The 23,807-nt window shown below is 36.1% G+C and overlaps 1 long non-coding RNA gene across 10 annotated transcripts in view; it reads right to left on the reverse strand.

The window, feature by feature from the left end:
- Nucleotides 1-23,807, reverse strand: part of LOC129054622 (uncharacterized) — a 406,710-nt gene that overhangs the window by 247,785 nt on the left and 135,118 nt on the right. Inside the window, exon 4 of one of the 10 annotated variants that reach the window (XR_010140279.1) lies at nucleotides 4,401-4,539. The exons of the other annotated variants lie outside the window; for them this stretch is intronic. This is a non-coding gene — a long non-coding RNA (uncharacterized LOC129054622). The remainder of the gene's footprint in view (nucleotides 1-4,400; nucleotides 4,540-23,807) is intronic. 10 annotated transcript variants of the gene reach the window in all.

Raw genomic sequence — 23,807 nt, forward strand, 5'->3', positions numbered from 1 at the left:
GCAGCGTCCATGATGCTGATGGATATAGCATTCTGGGTTCTGGAGGACAGTGCCTCCCTTCTCACAGCTACACTAGGCAGTGCCTTATTAGGGACTCTGTATGGAGATTGCAACTCCACATTTTCCTTTCAACTTCCCTAGTAGAGGTTTTCTGCGAAGGCTTTCCCACTGCAGCAGGCACCTGCCTGGGCACCAAAGCTTTCTCATAAATCTTCTGAAATCTGGGTGGAGGCTACCAACCATTCTTCACTCTTGTATTCTGTGCACCTACAGGCTTAATGCCACATAGAAGCTGCCAAGGCTTATGGCTCGCATTCTCCAAAGTTGCAACTCAAGCTATACACAAGTCTCTTAGAACCCCAGCTGGAGCTAGAGCAGGCATAAGTGTGGAGCAGTGTCCTGGGATGCACAAAACAGTGGGACTCTAGGCTGGGCCATGAAACCATTCAGTCTTTATAGGCTTCAGGGCCGGCAATGGAAAGGGCTGCCTGGAAGATCTCTGAAATGCATTTGAGGCCTTTTAACCATTGTTTTGTTTATTACGATTTGGCTCTGTTTTAGTTACGCAAATTTCTCTAGCAGGAGGTTGATCCACAGCCTGCTTAAATTCCTCTTCCAAAAGAGCTTTTCTTTTCTCTGCTATATGGCCAGGGGCAAATTGTTTAAACTTTTACACTCTGCTTCCTGTTTAAATACAAATTCCAACTTTAAGTCATTCATTTGTTCCTAAATCTGAGCATAGGTTGTTAGAAGCAGCCAGACTATATCTTGAACACATTGCTGCTTAGAAATTTCTTCTGCCGGATATCCTAGGTCATCACATCTCAAACTCAAACATCCACAGATGCCTAGGGCATGAACAGAATGCAGTCAATTTATTTGCTAAGGCATAACATGCATGACCTTTGCTCCAGTTCTCAATAAGTTCCTCATATCCATCTGAGATCTCTACAGCTTGGATTTTATTGCCCATATCACTATCAGTATTTTGGTCACAACCGTTTAACCAGTCTCTAAGATGTTCCAACCTTTCTGTCTCTTTCTGTCTTCTTCTGAGCCCTCTAAGCTATTCCAACCTCTGTCCATTACCCAGTTCCAAAGTTGCTTCTACATTTTCAGGTCTTTACAGAAATCTCCCACTCCTCAGTACCAATTTTCTGTATTAGTCCATTCTTGCATTGCTATAAAGAAATACCCTAGACTAGGTAATTTATTTTTAAAAAGGTTTACATTGGCTCATGGTTCTGCAGACTGCACAGGAAGCATAGTGGCATATGCTTCTGGGGAGGCCTGAGCTTACAATTATGGAGTAAGGGAAAATGGGAGCAGGTACATCACATGGAAAGAGAGAGGAGAGACTCTGCAGGTGAGGAGAGGTGACACACATTTTTGCATGACCAGATCTCACTAGAACTCAGAGTGAAAGCTCATTTATCACCAAAGGGTTGGGCTAAGCCATTCAAGAGGGATCCACCCCTATGATCCAAACATCTTCCACTACTTCCCACTTCCAACACTGGGGATTAGAATCCCACATGAGATTTGGGCAGGGACATATATTCAAACCATATCAGTGGCCTAGCTATAATCAAGTGACATTTTGAGTTCTTGAGTGACTACTACCTACAACCCCCTTAATAACTTGAGAGATATCAGTTATAACCATGTAACCTAAGTACACTGTAATTTTTTAACACAATTATGCTACATGAAGAAAATAAATGGATTCAAATTCAAGATCATCAATTTATTTGGTGCAAATCATTATATATTATTTTTAGTAAACTTGAATACTTGTGACCCATTGTGATAGCCAGATTGTCTGGATGGCCCCAGTTAAGAGTTTTCCTGAATCCATGTCCTTGGCAATTTGATTTTGCAGCTACTCCCATTAAAAGGCAGAATCTGTTTTCCCACCACTTGTATCAGGTATAGTTTTACTTACTTTGGCCAAAAAATAAAAAGAAGCAGAAGTAATAGAGTAGCCAGTTCTAACCCAGACCTTAAGCAGTATGCATGCTTCTACTGACATTCTCCCCTAATCTTTGTTCATGCCATGTGTCCATAGCAAGCCTGGCCTCCTGCAGGTTGGTGACAGACACATGAAGGGTGAGACAAGTGGAAGAGGGCCAGCAATTAGCTGCAGAAGCAGAGCTGCCTAGCTGATCCCCAATTCAAAAGTAGGACCATGAGAGAGTTTAGCTGTTACCAGCTGTAGAAGGCAGAATAATGGTCCCCCAAAGATATCCATGTTCTTATCCCTGGAACCTGTGAATATATTATTTTAAATGGCAAAAGGGACATTGCAGATGTGATTTAATCTTAAAATCAATAGGTTATGCTGGATTATTTGTGTGGGTTCAGTGTAAACATAAGGGTCCTTAAAAGAGAGAAGCAGGAATGTCAGAGGAGATGTTCTGACAGAAGCAGAGATCAAAGAGAAAAGGGAACTTAATGATGCTACACTGCTGGCTGTGAAGACAGAGAGGAAGGTGCTATGAGCCAAAGGATACAAGTGGCCTCTTGAAGATGAAGAATGGAAGGAAGGGAAAAAAGTTTTCAGAAGGAAGACAGCTCTGCTGACATTTTCATTTTAGCATTGTAAGACATATTTCAGACTTCTAATCTTCAAAATTGTAAGATAATAAATTTTTGTTGTTTTAAGTTACTAAATTTGTAATAAAGTTACTAAAATTGTAATTTGCAATAGCAGAGAACTACTATACAAGCCTAATATATACCCTGCAGATGCATCACTTAAATGGTTGTTTTGATTTGAATTACTAGATTTTGGAGGTGTTTTCTTACCCAAATGCTCACTGGTATACACTTTGAAGTAGAAATTTTGTTTTTTCTGTATAAAAACACAACTATTTAAAAATGTGAGGCAAACATGTGAATCCCTAAACTAACAAAGTGTTTGCAAAATAACCAAGTGAGAAAGAAAAGGAGAAAGAAGAGGAAGAAGGGGTGAACAAGTTGCATTACCAGCATTTATCTTTTTCAAAATGTAAATTATCTCTCATTTAATCTATAAGACAACCATAATGTTGCATATATTTAAAAACCTAAAATACATATATAATGTGAGTTCCGTAGCTAAGAATGAGAGGTCTTGAAACAGATGTGAGTCTCATTAATAGGGAATTTTATAACTTTCAAAATTGTAGTACTAAGAAAAATAAATATAATAATATGACATATAAGAACACTAAAAGGTTTTATAATCAGTGCACAGTATTAGATTAAATCTGTGACCTAGGAGGTTTATAAGAAATTCTGTGCTTCAGCAGAATGTATCTTCAGGTGAATGCCTGCCTCAATAAGAAGTAGTGTAGTTGTAATGCAGTGGTCAAAACAGAAAAATATCATGCTAGCTTTGCTGTGAATGACTATATAAATAGTATCGGGACTGTTTGAAAAATTTAATATTATAACAAAACATTCTGATGTCAATAACTTTGCTAAGAACTCTAGGGCTAATGGTGGTTTCTTAAAAGTCTTTTCTAAAGCTACTTTCGTCATAAATGTTGCACTGTGTAATTCATCAGAACATCAATTCCAAGCATGAAAAAAGAAATACAAAGACATACAGTAGTGAACCACAAGAGAAAATATCACCTAGTTTTTCTTTTTGAATATATAGCTCCTTTGAATTGAAATAATTACATTTCATAGACTGGCATTCCAAAATATAACCAATGGCATTTTCATCACCTTCCCACAAAATTCTTGCTGTTTAATAAATGTCTTTTCAAAGAAAGTACTTAATTTTATACTGATATTTAATTTATCATCTAAAGTAATCCTATCAGATAAAAAAAGAAATGTGATATTAATTTTAAAATACATTTTATTTAACACATTATATCCAAAATATTTCAAAAGGTAACCAACAATTTGTTAATGAGTTATTTTGCATTCATTATTTTTATTAGGTCTTTAAGTTTCAATACAAGCTTTACATTTATTTCATACCTAAATTCTGATTAGCCCTTAACATTAGGCCATCATTAAGTGCTCAATAACCACATGCTGCTGGTAGGTATCACATTGGAGAGTGCAGCTCTAAAAAGAAGTAGTGAAAGAGAAAAAGGGTTATTGACATCACCTTGCAAATAAAAAGATGAAAAAAAAACTGTGGTAATATCCTAATTGCTTTTAGAAACCTGTGATTCTTAATTGTATGTGTCAACTTGACTTGGGTTAAGGAATGCCCAGATAGCTGGCGAAACATTATTTTGGGGTGTGTCTGTGAGGATTTTTCTAGAAGAGATTAGCTTTTGAATCAGTAGACTGAGTAAGGAAGATGGCCTCAACAGTGTGGGCAGGCATCATTCAATTCTTTGAAGGATAGGATAGAACAAAAAAGCAGAGAAAAGGCAAATTCCTCCTTTCACCTTGAGCTTGGATATCCAACTTCTCCTGTTCTTGGACATCTGAGCTCTTGTTCCTAGGGCCTTCAGATTCCAGAACTTACACCACTGGCTTTCCTGATTCTTCAGCTTGCAGAGGGGATGTTATGGGACTTTTCAGCCTCTGTAATCAAGTGAGACAACTCCTCTAATAAATGTCTTTGTGCTGCGTTCATATATATCTGTATACGTGCTATTGGTTCTGCTTTCCTGGAGAATCCTGCCTAATAGAGGATTCATCCCAGAGCTACTGAATTAAAAATGTGGGTAGGACCTGAAAATTGTAATTTTACAAGGCTCTTCAGATGCAGTTTTGTAGTTTTCAATATGGGTTTGGGGAACTACTGATTACTGTGTTAAGGTGGCTTTAAATTCTATTAGGTTACAGGGTAGCAAAGCTTGTGGAGTCATAGAGCATTTAGGTTGTAGAGTCATGTAGACTTTGATTTGAAATCAGACTCTGAAGAATTACCAGTCAAATGTCACCAAGTTACTTTACCTTTTCCTGAGCTTTGGTCTTTGATAAGATTAAGACTACATACCACATAAAATTATTAATGGCATAAAATAATATATGTAAAGGAATTTGCAAGGAACCAAGAAATCCGTTTTTGCTAATTATAATGTTTCTGAAATCCCCTCATGACCCCAAATGGCATTTCTAACTCTAGATATTTGCAAAACTGGGTGGCGTAAAGAATAGAAATTTATTTTCTTACAGTTCTAGAGCCTAGAAATCCAAGATCAAGTGCCATCTTGGCTGGTTTTTAGAGATGTGTCTCTTTGTGGCTTGCAGCCTGCTGCCTTCTTGCTATATCCTCATATAACCCCTTTGCTGTGTGTCTGCAGGAAGAGAGAACATGATCTCTCGTGTTGCTCCCTCTCCTTATAGGGAAAACAGCCCTGTTAGATTAAAATTGCACACTTATGACCTTATTTAACCTTAATTACCTTTTTTTCTTATCTCCAAATACAGTCACATTGTGAAGTAGAACTTTGAATATAAATTTCTTTGAGGGGAGGGACACAATTCAGTTCATAACTTTGTCATTCGTTAGTATCACTATGTACTTATTGTTCAAACACATACCTGGAGACTTTCAGAAAAGTTAGGATGGCTTGAACATTAAAACTTACTCCTTTGCTGCACTATCTCCAGCAAATCAAGAATATAATCAGTATTTATACTGATGTAACTCTGACCAATGTCTCTATATTTTGGAGATAGCTTTAGCCCCTACTCATCATTAAAATATTGGACATAAGCTTCCATAATTGCTCAGCAAAGCATGCCAACTGACAAAAGAAACACCAAGTTAAGCTTTTTCTGTTTATGAGATAAGACTGTAAATCAATAAATAAGTTTTTCTCACCTGGAGGATATCTTTTCATGGATAGTAGCTGTATTTTAACTGTAAGGTTAGTTATTTCCATTTATAGTCTTTTGGGAGAAACCAAGTTCCTCATCAATTCTAGTCTATGTACTATTGTGACAAGTACAGATAGCTATATCTTGGCTGATTGTATATATAATATAGGACTTCTAATTGGAGAAGCACTGTTCACAATAGCCAACTTGAAATGTTAGAAGTTAATAATCAAACTATAACCCAATGAGAATATATTTTGAACCTGTCACTAATATTCCTTTTCCAACATTCCACTACATGTAGTTTATAACATATTTGCATTTCTATTCTTTTTGTTTGTTTGTTTGTTTGTTTTTTGAGACAGAGTCGCGCTCTGCCACCCAGGCTGGAATGCAGTGGCATGATCTCTGCTCATTGCAACCTCCACCTCCTGGGTTCAAGCGATTCTCCTGCCTCAGCCTCCCGAGTAGTTGGGACTACAGGTGCACACTGCCACGCCCAACTAATTTTTGTATTTTTAGTAGAGCAGGGGTTTCACCATGCTGGCCAGGATGGTCTTGATCTCTTGACCTCGTGATCTGCCCACCGCGGCCTCCCAAAGTGCTAGGATTACAGTCATGAGCCACCGCGCCCGGCTGCATTTCTATTTAAATTCACTTTTAGATAGCTTTTCTTTCCTACTATAACTTACATTCTCTGTCATCTTATAATGTATCCTTCTTCTGGTAACCCAACAACAGGTAACCCCAACTTTTTCATTTATTAATTGCTAAATGTTAGGGATGACTTCCTTTTCTAGCCTGAGCCTAAGAATCAGTTCTTTTAAAATAAGCAATAAGGTAAATAGTCCAGATATAAATGTTGCCTAGAAACAAACAAGTAGCATTCTTCTTACCTATATTCTCCACTAAAATCAGTATTAGATAGTCCCACATGTGTTTCATCTCTCTTAAAAAATTTAAACTTTTTTCCCATAAGTTTAAACCTAACTGAAATTTATATTTTTTCATAACTTTTAACAGATTTATTTGTTGCTTATTTTTTATTTTGTGGGTACATAGTAGGTCTATATATTTATGGGGTACATGAAATATTTTGACACAGGCATGCAATGCATAATAAAGCACTGCTCACAATAGCCAAGATTTGGAAGGAACCTAAGTGTCCATCACCAACAAACGAATTGATAAAGAAAATGTGGTATACATTCACATATTTTTAAAGCAAACAACTCTATTGTTTATAATTACATGTTATTTCACAGGAGGGAGGTATTCGTGGCTCCTTTATAACTCTCTGAGACAGAGATATGATTGAGATGTACAATCATACACAATCATAATTGTCTTAATGTACTTGGTCAGATTTAATATATAGTTCTTTCTTGTTTAGGTGTAACAATAAATAGTAAGAACCAACCTTTAAAGAGATTTTTCACAGAACTGATAAGCTTTACAAATTCATTTTGTTCTGAAATGTGAAATTTATCTGAGAGTATATACATAAATTGGTCAGACTTATTTGAGTTATATTTAGTATGATCAAAATTTATTATTGCCATAATTATCCTGAGGAAAAGAAATAAATATTTAAATATATATTAAATTTTAAGAACGTTTTGACATTTTAGGATATCCTGGAAAATACTACTGTATTTGTCTGTCTCAAGGATTCTCAGATGTTGGTACCACAAGATAGCTGTACGTGGTTTCATCCTCGATGTGCTCCAAGCTTGGCTTGCCCCAAGGGCTCATCAAAAAGCAGGAAGATCCCGGACTTCTATTTTTAGTGATAGCTGTTATTTACCCCAAGTTTAATAGTGTATATGGAAACTTCTGCCTACTCATTGATAAAATACCTAATATTGCTTTTAAAGAAGGTTGAAAAGGAATTTAAATTGTATTTTCCTAGTAATTAATAATACAATTATTGTATTATTCCAGCTATGTCACGAGCTCTATTAATTTTAGACATTTAGTTCTTTTTTTGTAAAGGGAAATTAGCCATCTCTCATACACATAAAAAAAGTACTTATGGCAGTTTATTCACATATCTTTTATAATTATTTGATAATCACTCACCAAAAACATAAATATTGTGAATAAATGACAGCTCTTTTTCCCATATGTCTCATAGGGATAGGCAAGTCATTCTCTGAAGATCTTTTTACCTGAAGAAGTTTTCAAGCAGTAGACAATAAAATTCCAGGAAAAAACATCAGGAATTTGACAGATAAAAAAATCTAACATGCCAAAATATTTTTGTTCATAGCATTACATATATTCAGGTGCATCATATCTTAGAACAGCTGGAGTACGGCACTATTTTTTGACAACATGCAATTGTTGTCAACTACAGAGAATTCTTGCTGTTTTTGCTATTATTTTTGCCTTTTTTAGTCTTGATATACAATTAATAATTGGACAAAGTGGTCAAGAGTAGCTCAGTGAAAAAATACAAGAGAACGCAGAAAAAATATATATGATTAAGCTGTAGTAGTTTAAAATAATTGAATTTTTTTTTTTTTACCATAATCAACTGATGCAACATGAACTGCATTTCCTATCAGGAAATTAATTCTCTAAAAAGCTTGGAACAGAACACACATAAACCTTTTTTTTTGAGATGAAGTCTCACTCTGTCACCCAGGCTGGAGTGCAGTGGCATGCTCTGGTCTCACTGCCACCTCTCCCTTCGAGGTTCAAGTGATTCTCCTGCCTCAGCCTCCCGAGTAGCTGGGATTACAGGTGCCCACCACCATGCCTGGCTAATTTTTGTATTTTTAGTAGAGACAAGGTTACATTGATAAACCACAGTTGCTCAGACTATTATTTTGTACGATTTTATAATTATTTCAACAATACAGAATACATCTTTTATTTTCATTAGCAGCTTTTTAATGGTGATTAGAGGACTCTTTCTCAAAAACATCTGGATAAAAATAAAGTGAAAATTGACTCACTGCAGTTGACTAATCCTCCCAGTTTAGCAATTCTTTCATGTAAGTGCCTAAAAGACTTAAAAAGATTTTAAAAATGAAGAAACTACCTGTACAGTATCATAAAAGCAGTAAATTTCTGAAATAATATATTAATTTTAGCCTTTATTATAAAGGGAAATACAGAGATAACCATAAATTCAAAATAGGCAGAGAGTATCATTAGAGCTGTTATTGGTATTGATTGATGTATAGATTGTGAAAAGTTTATTGATAAGATGATTAAATTAAACTCATACTGAATATTATGAGAATCATTGACATTGATTATCACTAAAGCTTTGTACTTAATAAAATACAAAGAATCTTTTCTTTTTGGAATTGGTGAAATAAATAATTGTAATGAGAAAATTCTGTTACTTTTCATAAAGATATTTTCTAGAATACATGACACTTATGGTATGTGTTTTCTTGTAGAGTACCTCCCTAGACTTGTTGGGAGGATGGAGAGAATCCTGGAATTTTATAGTTCCAGTGTGGTATTTCTGTTTCCTTTAAATATCCCACTTCTTTCTTATATTTAGCTGAAAAAGTCACTTAATATAAAAATACTTATGAGACTATAATTCAGATGGTTTTCTCCTGTAACTTTTGTTTAATATTCAATAAATATGTATTTACCTTTTACTTTATGATAGGCATTATCCTTATCAAATGTTACAAGAAGAAAAAATATTGAATCATTTTCATTTTTGTTTATCTTTTCAACTTTTCTTATCTAACTCAGCCTTAAGTTAAGATTTAAGAAAGGTAAAGATCACTCCTAACAAATCAATTTGTAAGCCCCATGATTCTGATATGATAATGCCAGCCACCTAAATCTAAATGTATCTAGACATGCTCCAAAAGACTGTGTATTACAGAAATAAAGACATGTCCAGCGACCTTTATGCATAGCTAGATGTCAGAGAATGCTCACAAGTTATATGTAAGTATGATGCCAGCTAAAGAGCAGAGACTGAATGGAAAAGGTAGAGGGCAGAGTGTGCCTAGTGGCTGATGAAACACAGGATGAAATGAATAAATGAGCCTCACCATTAATGGATGAATACTGAAAAAAGGTCTGAAATCTGCGCTAGCACTGGGGCTTTAAAAAGATGGGGTTCAAAGTGCACAGGACCTGGGAGGCAGTCTTGGGAAGACAATGTTTTGAAAGAAGACAGAGATGACATGAAAGAGAGAAGTATCCCTCCCTGGAAGACTTGAAAATGAAGGAAAAGATGGAAACACATGTGGAAACTAAGTTTTATTAAACTTAGTTTCAAGTGTTTTATTAAACACTTGAAAGGAAGAACAAAATTAAAAGGCCCAGCAACTTAAACCATCTCTCCAACAAAACACACCATATGTTAAGTAACCTAACTCCATGATAGCAGTCAAAGAGGGCACTGTTTAGCGAAAAATACAGAAACTGCTGAAACCACTATCTCCCTCCTATATACACAGAAAAAGCATGTTAATCCTTGTGACAGTTAATTTTATGTGGCAACCTGACTGTGCTAAGTGGTACCCAGATTAAACATCATTTCTGGATGTGTTTCAGATGAGATTATATTTGAATTGGTGCACTCAATAAAGTAGATTGACCTCCCCAGAGTGAGTGGGCATCATTTAATCCATTGAAGGCCCAAATAGAGCAAAAAGGCAGAGAAGCTAAATGTACCGCTTTTTGCTTCCTGCCTGCCTGCTTGACCTGGGAGACTGGTCTTCTACTCTTGAAATAGGACTTACAACATTGACTTCTCTACTTCTCAAGTTTTTAGACTCAAACTGGAATTACACCGCTGGCTTTCCTGATTATCTGGCTTGCAAACAGTAGATCATGGGACTTCTAAGTCTCCATAATCATGTGAGCCAATTCCTCATAAGAAATGTCTTTGTCTCTTTCTGTCTGTCTGTCTGTCTGTCTCTCTCTCTAAACACACACACACACACACACACACACACACACTTCCTATTTATTCTATTTCTCTAGTGAACCCTGACTAATACAATACTGGTCCAAGAAAATCCAACATAAATTAAAATGAATAGGTAACAGCAGCCAACATCCACATGGGAAAATAAGAAAAACCATATTAGCTGATAATAATTCTCTCATCCAAACCATAAACAAGAAGAAAAATGTAGCACAAAAACACAATATGAATTATATATCCTTAAATAATATTTCTAAGTATAAAAAAGAATACAAAATTCGAAAAGCCAGAAAAAAGGACAAAAACTTGCAACGAGTAACATGAAAGGTGAAAAAAACAAGAAAGATACCACAATGAGATACCATCTCGCACCAGTCAGAATGGCTATTATTAAAAAGTCAAAAAATAACATGCTGGTGAGGTTGTGGAGAAAAAGAAACACTTACAGACTTCTGATGGGAATGTAAATTAATTCAGGCACCGTGAAAAGCAGTCCGGAAAGTTCTCAAAAAACTTAAAACAGAACTACCGTTTGACCTAGCAATTCCATTACTGGGTATATACCCAAAGGAATATAAATTCTGTGTTCATCGCAGCATCATTCATAATAACAAAGGCATGGAATCAATCTAGATGCCCATTAATGGTGGACTGGATAAAGAAAATGGGGTACATTACACCATAGAATACCATGCAGCTATAAAAGGTCATGGTCTTCGCTGGAGATCATGGTCTTTGCTGCAACATGGATGGAGCTGGATGCCACTTTTCTAAGTGAACTAACATAGTAAAGAAAACCAAATGTCTCATGTTCTCACTTATATAAATGGGAGCTAAACATTTAGTACACATGGATACAAAGAAAGTAACAATAGAAACTGAGGCCTCTTTGAGGGTGGAGGGTGGAAGAAGAGTGAGGATTGAAAAACTGCCTATTGAGTATTATGCTGATTACCTGGCTGAAAAAATAATCTGTAAGCTAAACCCCTTGTGACAAGCAATTTAACCATGTAACAAACCTGCATATGTACACCTTGAGCCTAAAATAAAAGTTGGATAGAAGAAAAATAAGAAAAAAAGAAATCTAAAAACAGAAGGAAAAAAATCCCAATGAATTCAAGGTAGCCTTTGATAAAAGTGTAACAAGAATTCAATAGAAGAATAAAAATTAAGAGAATATAAAGTGAAGAAAGGGTTTTACAGGATCAGAAAACAAATTTGACATAGACTATAAGCAAAGAAAACTTAATATAAAATTAACTGGAGTCTCAAGAAAAACAAATCAATGAAATAAATGCAATCCAAGAAATTTGTCAGAAACAAAAGAAGACCAAAATCTACGTATTGAAAAATTTTACCACATACCTAGAAAAACTGACATGGAACAGTCAATTCTGAGACATAACGAAGTACCTCAATTCAGCTTTAAGATAAAGAAAATATGGTTTGAACCTCCAAGACATTTACAAAGGAAGAAAATCAAATGCCATCAGATTTTATAACAGCAATATACAAAATACAAAGCAAAGCAAAAGTGGAGAAGCATTTTCAAAGAGATAACAAGTGAAAAACATTAAGAGAAAAGGAAATAGACAACATAGAAGAAACACAGTAAATATAACAATATGTATGGTAACTATAAAAAATAGTATCACAAAGTTGATTCTATGTCAGGCATAACATACCTATTAAAAATAATTTCTAAGCAAAATGAAATTCTGTTGGGTTTTGGGTTCTGTTGTATAGAGAGATACATAAAGCAATGTTATTCAGAAAGATTAAAAGAAAGTAATGATAAATGTATACAAGGCAATTTCAAACAATAAAAAGATAGGATTGCAATCTTGATATCAGACAAAGCTGAATTTATAAAGCAGAAACCACAGAAATGGAAAGGAAAAATAGTAATGCATTTTATTAGTTTACACAGCTTTGTTAGAAAGAGATCTAAATTTTCCGGAATTCCCTTTCCAGTGTAGTTCCTGCTAGAGGTTGACCCTCCAAAATTTGCATATTTAGAGACAGAAATGAAGCAGCAGCCATTACTCTCTGAAACCCTTTCTGCAATTAGATGCAGTGACATAATTAATTTTTTTAGATGTCCTAGTTTTTTAATTTATATTTTTTGTATTTATTTATTTATTTTTAAGTTTTTTTATTATTATTATACTTTAAACTTTAGGGTACATATGCACAATGTGCAGGTTTAATTTTTAAATAACTGGGAAAGAGTGAGGAAGGGTCTATGGTATTTGATTTGAATTGGAGACTTCAGTATGAATTCATTATTTATTTAAGAATACTTCTCTCTCTGACAACTGAAATAGTCTAGAAACAATGACAACCTAGTAAGAAAAAGCACACCAATCACCCAGATCTAGCCTGAAATGTCTACAAGGAGTTCTCATCACTTAAAAGGGGACTTGGAACAATTTGTGCCACAAAACAAAGAAGTGGTAAAAATTTTATGGGTACAGATTGAAAGTTGATAGAAATTATCTTGAAGAAGCTTCCAGTGGTCAACTTTGGGCAAGTTGAGCATTAAAAAGGATGACAGTAGTAAAAGATTATGTCATACTGAATAATAATAATAAACAATCCAAAACCATTGCTACAAAAAGCAGATTGGAATGGAAAATCTTCTCTTTACCAAAGAATGCCAAATAACTATTTAGTTGGAATGATGGTAGAAAATCACGGCTTTCTGACCACCAATGCAGCAACTAATCCAGAAAAGGTTATTATTTGTGGCATTGGGTGAAATTATTAAAGAGTTGATATTCAGAGGTCCTCAAAGTATCACTCAACAAATGCTGACTAATTAGAAAAAAAATACAGATTTGGTGTCAAACTAATGGGACACACACACATTATATACTTTCTGATGTAATGGTAATGAGAGTAACAGCTATCACTTATGCAGTATTACTGCTAAAAATGTTTAACCTGAATCTAATAATAAGTAAAATATATAAACAATTACACATTGTAGATTTTACAAGTCAACCAGCATGCTGTCTTTAAGAATGTCAGTCTAATTCATGGGATAGCTTCAAAGTGATACTCACTTGCCAACCACACAGATATTTAGAGCTCCCAATCAACATTTAAGGTGCCACACTCTAAAATATAAACAAGCAAGGGTCTATAATTTTTTACCAAACTCTCCAACATGTTAGATAGATTGAGCTAAACAGGGAAAAAATGACATTGCAAGAAACATAAATCATGGGAAAAGACAAGAACTACAAATAAACACATACGTATAAATGACAAGAAATACAACTGTGTATGTGTGTATATACATACACACAAATATATTATGTAATAAGTAAGTGTACAGTGTGATTCAAAAAGATACTCCATAGATTTAAAAAAAATTACATGTTGTGAAGAAGATTAGATGAATAGGGCAAGAATCTGCAGGAGAAAGTTTTCCAGAAAAAAAATATTAAAAAAAGAAAAAGAAAAAATAATAAATTCACTGAAAAATCCTACACAATGTGATCACGAAACATTCAAGATTGACAAATGTAATTAAAATAAAAATTTTTAAATGTTACCAGAGGATCTATTAATTTCTTTGGTACATATACATATACATATGTGTGTATACATAATATAATAATACACACGTATTTCAAATATATATATATTTGGTATTTCAAATATATATATATTTGGTATTTCAAATATATATATATTTGGTATTTCAAATATATATATATTTGGTATTTCAAATATATATATATTTGGTATTTCAAATATATATATATTTGGTATTTCAAATATATATATATTTGGTATTTCAAATATATATATATTTGGTATTTCAAATATATATATATTTGGTATTTCAAATATATATATATTTGGTATTTCAAATATATATATATTTGGTATTTCAAATATATATATATTTGGTATTTCAAATATATATATATTTGAAATATATATTATATATTATTCAATATATAATACATTGTTCAATAACATGTATTATTCAATAATATATATTACTAAATATATAATACATTATTCAATAGTATATATTATTTCAAATATGTATATTTAAAATACATATGTGTGTTGGTTTTCTCTTGTTTCCTAGCCCACCAGATCCATTCATGGGCCCTGTCTGCTTCCACTGTGGTCCCAAGAAGTTGATAGTTGTGAAAGGCAATGGAAGGCACTACCTAGAGATAGACCAGCAGGAAGGGAGACAGGCTGGACACTTCATTTCTTCTACGGTTTGGTGCAACTTCCGTGACCACTCATTTTCAGAGCTCCCTGAACGTTTCCAGCTTTCACTGGGCTTCCATATCTCAATTTCCTCCGTTTCTGTCTTCATCCCTAACAGAGAACCAGTCTCCAGTTTTTGCAAAGCTCTTGGTGCCTTATCATTTTTTTCTGTTCTCCTAACATTATATACACCCTTAAAAAAACTTGTATTAAAAGTTTCTTCTTAAAATAGAGAATAATCAAATAGACATAATAAAAAATGATGAAAGGGATATTACCACCGATCCCACAGAGATAGAAACTACCATCAGAGAATACCATAAACACCCCTACACAAATAAACTAGAAAATCTAGAAGAAATTGATAAATTCCTGGACACACACACCTTCCCAAGACTAAATGAGGATGAAGTCGAATCCCTGAATAGACCAATAACAAGTTCTGAAATTGATGCAGTAAATAATAGCCTACCAATCAAAAAAAGTCCAGGACAAGACAGATTCACAGCCGAATTCTACCAGAGGTACAAAGAGGAGCTGGTACCATTCCTTCTGAAACTATTCCAATCAACAGAAAAAAAGGGACTCTTTGCTAACTCATTTTATAAGGCCAGCATCATCCTGATACTAAAACTTGGCAGAGACACAACAAAAAAAAAAGAAAATTTCAGGCCAATATCTCTGATGAACATCATTGTGAAAATCCTCAATAAAATACTGGCAAACCATATCCAGCAGCACATCAAAAAGCTTATCCACAAAGATCAAGTTGGCCTCATCCCTGGGATGCAAGGCTGGTTCAACATACGCAAATCAATAAACATAATCCATCACATAAACAGAACCAATGACAAAACCACATGATTATCTCAATAGATACAAAAAGGCCTTCGACAAAATTCAACAGCCATTCATGATAAAAACTCTCAATAAACTAGGTATTAATGGAACATATCTCAAAATAATAAGAGCTATTTATGGCAAACCCACAGCCAATATCATACCAAATGGGAAAATGCTGGAAGCATTCCTTTGAAAACCAGCACAAGACAAGGATGCCCTCTCTCACCACTCCTATTCAACATAGTACTGGAAGTTCTGGCCAGGGCAATCGGGCAAGAGAAAGAAATAAAGGGTATTCAAATAGGAAAAGATGAAGTCAAATTGTCTCTGTTCGCAGACGATATGATTGTATATTTAGAAAACCCCATTGTCTCAGCCCAAAATCTCCTTAAGCTGATTAGCAACTTCAGCAAAGTCTCAGGATACAAAATCAACGTGCAAAAATCACAAACATTCCTATACACCAATAATAGACAAACAGAGAGCCAAATCATGAGTGATCTCCCACTCACAATTGCTAGAAAGAGAATAAAATATCTAGAAATATAACTTACAAGGGATGTGAAGGACTGCTTCAAGGAGAACTACAAACCACTGCTCCAGGAAATAAGAGAGGACACAAACCAGTGGAAAAACATACCATGCTCATGGAAAGGAAGAATGAATATCATGAAAATGGCCATACTGCCCAAAGTAATTTATAGATTCAATGCTATCCCCATCAAGCTACCATTGACTTTCTTCACAGAATTAGAAAAATAACTACTTTAAATTTCATATGGAACCAAAAAAGAGCCCATATAGCCAAGACAATCCTAAACAAAAAGAACAAGGCTGAAGACATCATGCTACCTGACTTCAAACCATACAACAAGGCTACAGTAACCAAAACAACATGGTACTGGTACCAAAACAGATATACAGAACAATGGAACAGAACAGAGGCCTGAGAAATAACACCACACATCTACAACCATCTGATTTTTGACAAACCTGACAAAAACAAGCAATGGGGAAAGGATGCCCTATTTAATAAATGGTGTTGGGGAAACAGGCTAGCCATATGCAGTAAACTGAAACTGGACCCCTTCCTTACACTTTATACAAAAATTAACTCAAGATAGATTAAAGACTTAAACATAAGACCTAAAATCATAAAATTCCTAGAAGAAAACCTAGGCAATACCATTCAGGACATAGGCATGAGCACAGACTTCATGACTAAAGCACCAAAAGCAATGGCAACACAAGCCAAAATTGACAAACAGGAACTAATTAAACTAAAGAGCTTCTGCACAGCAAAAGAAACTATCATCAGAGTGAACAGGCAACCTACAGAATAGGAGAACATTTTTGCAATCTATCCATCTGACAAAAGGCTAATATCCAGAATCTAGAAGAACTTAATCAACTTTACAAGCATAAAACAAACAACCCATCAAAAAGTGGGCGAAGGATATGAACAGGCACTTCTCCAAAGAAGACATTTATGCAGCCAACAGACACATGAAAAAATGAAAAAATGCTCATCATCACTGGTCATTAGAGATATTCAAATCAAAACCACAATGAGATAGCGTCTCAGGCCAGCTAGAATCACGATCATTAAAAAGTCAGGAATCAACAGATGCTGGAGAGGATGTCGAGAAATAGGAATGCTTTTACACTGTTAGTGGGAGTGTAAATTAGTTCTACCATTGTGGAAGACAGTGTAGCGATTCCTCAAGGATCTAGAACTAGAAATACCATTTAACCCAGCAATCCCATTACTGGGTATATACCCAAAGGATTATATATCATTCTACTATAAAGACACATGCACACATATGTTTACTGCAGTAATTTTCACAATAGCAAAGACTTGGAACCAACCCAAATGCCCATCAATGATAGACTGGATAAAGAAAATGTGGTACATATACACCATGGAATACTATGCAGCTATAAAAAAGGATGAGTTCATGTCCTCTGCAGGGACATGGATAAAGCTGGAAACCATCATTCTCAGCAAACTAACACAGGAACAGAAAAGCAAACACCACATGTTCTCACTCATAAGTGGGAGTTAAACAGTGAGAACACATGGACACAGGGAAGGGAACATCACACACCAGGGCCTGTCAGGGGGTGGGGGCTACGGGAGGGATAGCATTAGGAGAAATATCTAATGTAGATGATGGGTTGATAGGTGTAGCAAACCACCATGGCATGTGTATACCTATGTAACAAACCTGCACGTTCTGCACATGTATCCCAGAATTTAAAGTATAATAAAAAATAAATAAATATAAAAATAAATAAATAAAAATAAAACCGTGTTCAAGCTAAAAAAAAGTTTCTTCTCTTAAGTCAACTGAATTTTATTTCCTGCTGTATGAGACCTTAAAACCATACCGATAAATATGCAAACACATTTTTTTCTGGAAATTATTAGGAATTATGAGAAACTACTAAAAGTGGAAAACACTGGGGAAACGGTCCAGGAACAGCAGGTAGCCACAATTCTTAATGTTATACTTTTGTACACTCTTTAATTTGTCTAAGCTTTAGATTGTTGGTACAGAGTATGGGAGAGTTGTGTCTGAGGCCTTCATTTAAGGACAAGGTTAGAGATTAAACAGTGAAAATCTACTTGGAACAGACAGAATATAGGGTTGGTAATTGTGTCAATCATAGTTATTATAATGATGTTAAGGAATTTTGAACAAAAAACTAAAATTTCTGAAGGCAAAAGAGAAGCAGTAGAACAAAACAAAGAATTATTATTTAAAAAAATCCCCTTTGGTAAATCAATACAGCATACCTACACCAAATCTTTTCTCAGATAAGATAAGCAGGATAGAAGAGCACACCTAAAACAAAAGTATTATTGGACCGTCCTCTAGGTCTTTTTCAAAGAAGTACTAGATGTTTTGTCTCATCTCTCACAAGTACAGATAAAGGCAAGCCTTCTCACTCTCCTTTCCAAAGCCTTAAACTCAAAAGAAAGATTGTAGGTTTCCATCAATCTTCAGTTACAAAGTTATTTTTTAGATATCTCTAGCAACCAATGCATAGCTTTTTTTTTTTACTAGCTCCTGTTCAGATGTATTGTGAATTAAACTATTGATAATATTTTAGAGAAGAAATATTAATTGATGTACTTTAAGAAATGTGACTCAATTGATAAGTTACTTTTAACAAGTCACTAATGGAAGCTTTTGGTGATCAAGACATTTGTGCTAAATAAGAAATGAGCTCTTAACATTTCTTGTTGTAGGAAAAGAGTATGCCTTTCTCTTTTCAAGTAATAACTCAGGAAAAATTGTATTTGCTAAGAATCAAAACACTTAAATATGCCTAGATTATTTAAATTTTATTATCTGTGAGCACAGGCAAATATACTGATATTTTTCTGCTCTTATAAATCCCTTTAAACTATATCATATATACATATAGAAAATAATTTCTTTTAAAAATCTAATGAATTCCCAATACCTGAATGCACTTCCAAATATTTTGTGGATTTTTAAAAAGACCTTTTATTATAAGTTCCCAGTATCAAGCTTTCACTGTAACAAAACTAAAAACTAAAAAATAAAAAAAAAAGATTTGCCTTTTGTTTTGTCGAGGCATCATGAGTCACTCTATTTGAGGCATAACTGGTGGCACTATACCCCCCCAACCCTTATTGTTTTCACTCAGAGGCCTTCCACTCCTTGTTTCTGTAAAATTTATAAAGATTTGTGCAAAGCTGATAGCTGACAGCAACATGATTGATGAAAGGCAAAAGCATATTTCTTCAGCATAAAATTTACCTTTAATGAGAAATCTATAACTATTCCCACCTGCATATTGGTTTTTAAATATTATCAAAGAAAACAGGTGATATACAGTTACATTCCAGGCCGGAAATATTTAAAAATTATAGTAATATCAACATGACTTTTACAAATTCAGTTTTGTTAGGCCAAAAGAATTCTTTTCTTTAGATTTGTTATGGTAGGAATATGAGCTTTTCTGTCATATAAATAAGATTATCTTCAAATAAAAGATTCAATTGCAATTTTTTTATGGAAGTAAAAAAAATGATCTGGGCTTTTTCTACATGTTAACAATTACATTTAGAGTTAAATCTAAAGAGCATAGTGACATTCAGGCAACAGAATAGCACCTGCCTTCTTCCTTACAAGTATAATTTGCTTCTATGATTCTAAAATTAATACTAGAACAACAAGGCAGCAGAGAAAAACATCTTTACAAAAAGACACCTGCAAAATGTATTTTTTTAATTCTGATTTTTGGTAGACAACATAAATCATTACCTATTTGTGTCACATAGAGTTTTGTAATTTTGAGAAAATTTTGAGAACACTTTACTCATTACATATAATATCTTGATTGGAAAAATGTTCCTGAAAAGCAGCATTCATGATAAATGCAGATATGATTTTCCTTTAAGGTGTACTTTTTAAACTAAGCAAAATTTACGTTTGAAGTACCAATGCCTTTCAATCAAAGACTAACAGAAACATATCTGTAATTGAACAAATTTGTATTTATTCACTTATTGCAAAGGAAAAAGCACATCACAGGAGATGTGGGATGTCTTAGTAAGAAAGTGTTAAGAAGGACTTGTTATAGGATTGTGGCTTGTGTTAGGCAAGTTTGGAAAAGCACTCAGGTAGCAGGGCTCTGTTGTAGAACAGATGCTGTCCAGAAAACTTTTTTCTAGCAGCTGAGAAGAATACAGTGGGACTTAGACTGCGACTTGGCAAAAAAGCAAAAGTTACTCATATTAGCTAGGGCAGAGAGATCTTTAGTTGTATTTTGGCTTGGACAATGTTTATGATTTTTACAAACTGATACTGTTTTTGTCTTAATCCATCATCGTTATATAGTGGCCTTCTCTGTGAAATTATTAATGTTAAATAAGAAAACATCACAGCCAGCTGTAAGTGTGCCAGGCCTATCTCTTCCGGCAGGGTCCACTTTTTCCTTTATCAGAAAAAAATTCCTTCATTGAGAAGGCTCTTATATTCCCCAAAGGATACATTAAGGCAATTAACAATGTCAAAATATCACTTAATGATGGCAGCCGTGGCCCATGTAGAGTGGCTGCTGCCGTGACACCAGCTTCGGTTGTGGAGGCACGGCCAGGGCTGTGTGCTCCAGGGAGCTTGCAGGAGCCAGGAGCAGGCAGGAGCCCTGCCCTCCTGGGCATAGCTGCAGCCACCCACCTCACAGCTGTGGACCCAGGACTCCCTGTACTCTTGGGGGCCGGGAGCAGGCAGAAACCCTGCTCTCCCAGGTGCAGCTGTAGGCACCCAAGCTGTGGCTGTGGACCTGGGCATCTCTAAACTCTCAGGGACTGGGAAGGACCCCACTGCAGGCTCAGAGGTGTCTGCTCCCACTGCCTGGCCTCTCCCCACTCCCAGTGCCCACTCTGATATCCAAGCAAGGTTGAGACTGAGCCCAGGCCCTGTCACTGCCCACTTGAGTGTGCATACACTCAGGGCAGCACTGACACACCAGCCCACTGGTGCCTCAGCCCCCTCCACACTTCGGGCACTGACAAGCATGGGAAGGAGGTCAAGGGGGTGTTGAGGGCAGCTCAGTGCTGGCCTGCAGGTGCCCCTTGGTATGAACAGCCTAAGCACCATGAACAGCAGCATATGAGGCAGACTGGCTCCTGGATGGAAGGAGGCAGTTCCCACATGAAGCCCCACCTTCAAATCAGGGAGATCCTGAAGCCTGGGGGCTGGGCTACTGGTCCCATAGACTGGAACGGGAACTTGTGGTGCTTTTTCTGAGCCCACCCATGGCCACCTATGGACCAATTGGCATATTCTTCCTCCCCTCTGTGGCCCATAAAAGCCCAAAACTCAGCCAGACTGGAGGAAACAACAAGATGACCAGCTAAGGAGAAGAGCTACCCACCCCATAGTCTCCTCTCTGCTAAGAGCTGAACACTCAGGACACTCTGCCTGCAAAGAGGAGCTACCCAATGTGTGTCTCCTCTGAGCTGTTCTGTCACTCAGTATAGCTCCTCTTCACCTTGCTCTCCCTCCACTTGTCTGCATACCTCATTCTTTCTGGATGCAGGACAAGAACTCAGGACCAGCCAAATGGTGGGACTAAAGAGCTGTAACACAAACACAGCTGAAATACACCCCTTGCTCAGCACCTTGCAGATGACAAGAAGGAGAGAAGAGAGAAGGAGAGAAGAGCTGTGCCCCTTCAGGGAGCCTAGACCTAGGAACTCTGCGAGCCAGGGCTGTGACACCCTCTTTGGGGCTGTGAGGTTCTTGGCATCTCCATGCTTCCAGGCACCACCACGTTCCCCGGTCATAACCGTGGAAGCTGCTTGTGGTATGCCTGGTCCAGCCACAGCATCACAGGGAGCTGGTGCCTGTGCCAGCACCTGTAGCTGCCCACCTCATCACAGCTGGTGTGCCTAGCTGTGCACAATGGCCAGACCCTACACTCACTCACACATCCCTCACCACTCCATACCTGGCTGGCCCCTGACAGGTGTGGGATCCATGCCAGTAGCACAAGCCAAGTGCAGCCTGCCAGGCCAAGTGGGTGGAAAAAGCCCATTGGTCTTGAGCAAAACTCGGGGAAAGGCACCACTGGCGACAGAGGTTTCTGGCAGGTGAAGCGACACCCCAAAGATCCTGTAACATTTACATCTTTCAATTATGTATATTCTTTATAAATTCTTTTGTAACAATATTCTTTGGACAATTTATATAATATAAAGATTTATAAATATTAATTACAAAAGTAAATTTTACTAATGAAGTATTTGCATGCTATAAAAATGTTAACAGCTTTATTGAGGTATAATTGACATATAATAAACTGCACATATTCAAATGTATCATCACATAAGTTTTGATGTATATGTGCACCTTTATCATCATCACAAATAAATGCACTCACCTCTATAAGTACAATTAATTTTTTAAAGTATTTCCTTAAGAAAATGATATTTACCTAATAAACATAACTATATTAATATTTTTTCTTCTATATTCTAAATCTGTCATTTATTGAGTTTATTTTCTACCCAATAAAATGACTGACCAGAATATAGCCCTGGGTAAGAAAATCACTAGAGAGAAAAGTCAGCAGTAAGAGTGGATAGTAGAGGCCAGGCAAGGTGGCTCATGTCTGTAATCCCAGCACTTTCAGAGGCCAAGGTGGGCAGATCACTTGAGTCCAGGATGGTGAAAGCTCATGTCTACTAAAAATACACAAATTAGCAGTGCCTGGTGGCAAACACCTGTAGTCCCAGCTACTTGGGAGGCTGAGGCAGAAGAATCACTTGAATCCAGGAGGCTGAGGTTGCAGTGAGCCAAAATCACACCATTGCATTCCAGCCCAGGCAACAGAGCAAGGCTCAGTCTCAAAAAAAAAAAGAGTGGATAATAGAAATTCACTGACCTTTTTCAGCCAGGAAGAATATGGTGTTCCTCTTAAGCCATGTTGAGAAAAATTTCACTTTATCATGTTAGTTGCAAGTGTAGAAATTGTCTTTGGCTGATTTAAGAAGAATAGGATTAGAAATGGTTCACAGAATCACCTGGAATGCTGGGTAAACAAGCTCAGAAATTGGTCCAAACCAGGCGGGCTGCACTTCAAGCCCCACTGAAAAAATCTGCCATTGCTGGACCTGGAGATTAGATGTTGCCACCAGTGTAGCTATCACCCACCACTATTGGGAGAAATTCAGCCCCGATATTTCACATAGGTTCTTTTCTATCTTCCCTAAGTGTCGGCTAGTCTGAGAAATAAAGTGACAGAGTACAAAAGAGAGGAATTTTAAAGCTGGGTGTCCAGGGAAGACATCACATGTCAGTAGGTTCTGTGATGCCCTACAAGCCACAAAACCAGCAAGTTTTTATTAGTGATTTTCAAAAGGGGAGGGAGTGTATGAATAGGGTGTGAGTCACAGAGATCACATGCTTCACAAGGTAATAGAATATCACAAGGTAAATGGAGGCAGGGCAAGATCACAGGACCACAGGACTGG

This window comes from Pongo abelii, chromosome 5, assembly GCF_028885655.2.
Source record: "Pongo abelii isolate AG06213 chromosome 5, NHGRI_mPonAbe1-v2.0_pri, whole genome shotgun sequence".
NCBI classification, from domain to species: Eukaryota; Metazoa; Chordata; class Mammalia; order Primates; family Hominidae; genus Pongo; species Pongo abelii.